A 4,804-nucleotide genomic window follows, 5' to 3' on the forward strand; every position below is an offset into this window, starting at 1 on the left:
AAAAAAATGATCATATATATATATATATATATATATATATATATAATATTCGTTAAATATAATAATAATAATGCTTTAAAAATATTACACATTCAAACACGGCCAGAATGTGCACTGAGGGACTCGTTCAAATTCGTTGTCTTAACACGGTAAAATTACACGGCCAGAATGTGCTATATACGTCTATATATATATATATATAAAGAGTTCCATAAACAAGAGTTTAAAGAGCCTTCCATATGACCAGCAGGAGCCATTGAAGATGTCAATGTGACCTTCTGACCTCATCCACCAAGCGTTTCCATGGTAGCAGTAAACAAAGTCTCCAGAGACCGGAAGGAGACGTTCAGAAGGAGATGAATGACCTTTGACAGACGGACTCCAGGAAGAAACACAACTCAAACTCTGTCAGGAGTGATGATGGTAGTTTTCCTCATACGCTGATGGATATTTCATCACAGGCTCTTTCTTTCGGACATCCCGGTATTGTTAATGCTGTTTGAGAGATTGAGTCGGTCTCCACAGAAGCGGATGGGTTGAGAGGTTGTTGGCGTCGGTAAACCCTCGTGTTCCCTTTGAAGTGAATGTCAGGGGAGATTTATGCTGTTAACACTGTTTCTATGTGAGAATGAATAATAATGTCAAACACAGAGCTGGTTAGTCATCTGCAGACATGGAGACAGGTTTGAATGTGTCTTCTGGAGAATATTGACAGCTCAGTGTATCTGGAGTCTGGGGGAAAAAAAATATATATATATGTGTGTGTGTGTGTGATCGAACAGATAAACATTTGTCAATCTTCTCAGAGGTACATTTTATTGCTCAGATGTTGCTCTTACAAAGCTCAGGAGATTTAATGGAGTTTATCTAAGTATCAACTTTATTGTTTCTCCTAACATAGGCTGGAGGAAATGAAAGGACACTGGCTTTAAACTGAATACTTGAAAGCCAAGAGACGGGATCAAGAACATGAGATCCGGCCTTAGAGCTGCAGAGACTCAATAATGAGGGTTTGATTCTTTGATTCTTTCTGTTTTCATCTAGTGAGAATCTGTTGAGTAGCATGAAAGTATTTCGTTTTATTTATTTATTTATTTTATACTTAAATGGTCCTCTCTGCTATTAATCTTACTTGCTTTATCATTCACCATATACAGCGTGTACATGTATATACTGTATATGTGGTAGATGACAAACACTGATAAAAGATAATTAAATTAAATGAGAAATTAATTGTATAATTATATAGCCTTGTGTGCGTGTGTGTGTGTGTATGTATATATAGTCAAACCAAAAATTATTCAGACACTAGATATAATTTTTTATATTTTTTACTAGTGGGTGCAGGACACTATAGTTCATTTATGTAAGTGAGGATAGTAAAATAAAGTAAACTGTGACATATTATACCCAACAATTCTTCATACAGTGGACTACCAGTAAAACTGATAAAAATTTGGGACCAAAAATGATTCAGACACTTTGACTTGACCATGTTTTGCTTAAGTGTTATCTGACATTATCAAGATGAATTTGTTCTGACACAGTTTAACTCTGAGTTCTTGTCATATTTTATTACCATTTTCTAAACTATAGCGAATAAACTGTGATAATGTGTGAAACGTTGACGGTGTCTGAATAAATTTCGGTTTGACGGTATATCATGTTATATATATATAAATTATATGTAAAAATTCATTTATTTTGATTCGCCTTTGTGATTTTGCCTTTTGCTTGTAGGAGGGCATCTACTATAATGCTCTCTTAGCTTACTATAATAAATCTCTTAGCATTCCCATCTGCATTGCAGATATTCATCTAGTACAGAACCTGAAGTTCATCTGACCCAGTCTGTCCTGGTTCAACATCATATACATCTGAGTGCCGACAGAGCCGTTTACTGAAGCCATCAATCACAGCTCCTGTCTAACCAATCATCTTTCACCTTCAGCCCGCTCATCCCGCCCCCTCAAGGACCGTATTCCGTTATTGACAGGTAATCTCCATTAGAGAGTCTGACAAAACTCATTATAATCCAACATGATGCACCCGCGAACCACAACAACATAACACTAGTATAAATGTAACAAATTATATTTTGGGAACAATAAGATTTTGTGCATTATGATTTTTTTTTTTAAGCTTATTGCTCCATCTCATCATTGTAAAACAGTATTTTGTTGTATATTGTTGTACTGCAATGATTAAATTTAAATCAGCATGAATTAAATGTAGTACATCGGATATTATAATGATATATAAATACTGTACAGTTTAAATGATAATCTTTTTTTGCATTTCAGTAATCAAAATCATTTTTTATTTAATTTTACAATTTTTTATTTACATTTATTTTATTTAGTATATTATTTGCAAAAATGTCTTTCCATTTGATTTTGCTTGTATTTTATTTTATAAAAACGTTGTACTACAATGATATTATACAAGAGATATTATAATGATATATAAATACTGTACTATTTGTACTATTTACTGTACCTTTTTTATTTCAGTAACCAGAATCTTTTTTTTTTATTTTGATTTATTTTATTTTGTATTCTTTGCAAAGGGTGTTTAATTTTCATGAAAATAATGTCTAAAATAAATATTTAAATTGGTTTAATTTACATTAAGAAAAACATTCTTATTTCTTTCCATTTGATTTTGCTTGTATTTCATTTTATAAAAAAGTTGTACTACAGTGATTTTATTTAAATTAGCATAAATTAAATGGAGTACAACTAAGAAAATGAAGTTTAAATGTCAAATGTCTAATGAAAATAATGTCTAAAAAGAAGTGTTTAAATTTTCATTAAGCAAAAAGAACAAATTCTTATTTCTTTCCATTTGATTTTGGGGTGAAAATGACCCACAGATGATCTTGACAGGTTTGGGAGTGTTTGACAGACTTCAGTGTGTGTGTTTGTCTCAAGACTCGTTTTAAAGCTGAGTGATCCTCGTCTATTGTTGTGTTTGCTGTCCTCTCTGTGAGCTCATGGATCACGGTGTCTTAATAAAGTCTCATATTGTCTCTTCACAGCGGATCTGATCTGGGAGGTTATAAATCTGCTCTGATGGGAGTCACAGTCACAGCGAGAAACGGCTGACATTTCACCCTCATCTCAGGCTTTAGAAGGTACACGAGGCTGGATTGTGTTGTGAATAGTCACAACATAGGAGTCTGAGTGACTATTTCCAATATATATATCACACCTTTGGTGTCTGGATTGATTAAATGTGGATTGCAAGTTCAGTCAGAAAACTGTTCCATACTCAAACAGAAAATGTATGCACAAATGAATAAATAAAAGAAAATAAATAGAAATAAAAGTGGAGTACTGATGCTGAAAATTCAGCATTACATCACAGGAATAAATTATACTTTACAATATATTCACATATAAAACAGCTATTTTAAATAGCAATAATATTTCACAATTTTACTGTATTTTTATCTAATAGATGCAGAGTTGGTCAGCAGTAAGATACTTCTTTCAAAAAACATTTGAATGAAAAAAAATCACAATTATTCCAAACAGATTTAGTCAAAACAGTTTGCATTTTTTTTGCATTCCCCTGAGAAACGTTGTGCAAAAATGCTGAAATAAATTTTTCCTCCTACCTCAGAAGTTTTGCGAGCAAAAGCAAAGTTTCTTGCATTGCAAAAGCACTGAACCTCCAAACTCAAATGTTCAAACTTCGAAGAGTGCAGTTTTATTTTTCATGTATTTGATGCAATATTAACGCAATGCTTTCTGTCTATGTAGGTTGAACGTATCTGACCAAATACACTGAATTGGACACACACTGATGAGGTAAACCTGACACAAGCTCCAAAACAGAAACATTCTTTCGGTCACACGTGATTGATTCATTGTGAGTTATATTGCTGTATAATAATGCCAGTGATTGTGATGCTGGACTCTCCATATGTGCTGCACACTTTATGTGTGATCTGAACTCCTCTGAACAGATGAGTAATGGCAGTAATTAGCAGATTTTCCTGGCAGTAAATTTAGTCTAAATGAGGATGAATGGCTCATGATCTTAATTAGCAGTGGACTAATGTCGCTGTAGTAATTGCAGTGGTGTGAGACTCTCTGCTCACCGCTGCTCTTTTCAAACAGCTCTCTTCATCATCAGCGAGGAAGATAATAATAGAAGAAGAAAATTGAATTAAAGCCTGGGAAAGTAGCGTCACCCTGAACCTCAGACGTCTGTTGACGACCCGTCTGGTGCATGATGCAAACAAATGGCAAGAGCTTTCGGGGTTCCCACACTTTTCCACGACCTTTCCAGTCGTTCAAAATTAATGCATAAGATTTTGTGGTAAAGCCTTTGTGTATAATGCATTATAAAGGTATTCATAATGTACATTGTAATGCATGATATCTTTTCATAAATATTTGTAACCAAATTTAAAAAGCATTATAATATTTGAAGGTTTGTTTGTCATGTGTTTTTATGCATTATGCTTTCTAAAGGTGTAACAATGAATAGATAAGTTATAACTGTTACCGTTATTCATGAGCTCATACAATGCATTATAATTTGCATTACAAGGCATAATTAATTAATTAAAAATACTATTATAATGCATTATATATAATGGCTTTAAGTAAAGTGTTACCAATTTTTTTTTATAAGTGAATCGCCCAAATTTGTCAAGAACATGTTGATGTATTTTATAATATTTTATATATTTATTTATTTTAATTAATTAATTAATTTTAGTAATTTAAATGTTTTGCAAGAGAATGCAAAGTTTCTCAGGGGAACACAACTTTTTTTTTTTTGGTAAGTG

Source organism: Sinocyclocheilus rhinocerous, unplaced genomic scaffold (genome assembly GCF_001515625.1).
Source record: "Sinocyclocheilus rhinocerous isolate Xijiao unplaced genomic scaffold, SAMN03320098_v1.1 scaffold2921, whole genome shotgun sequence".
Lineage (NCBI taxonomy): Eukaryota > Metazoa > Chordata > Actinopteri > Cypriniformes > Cyprinidae > Sinocyclocheilus > Sinocyclocheilus rhinocerous.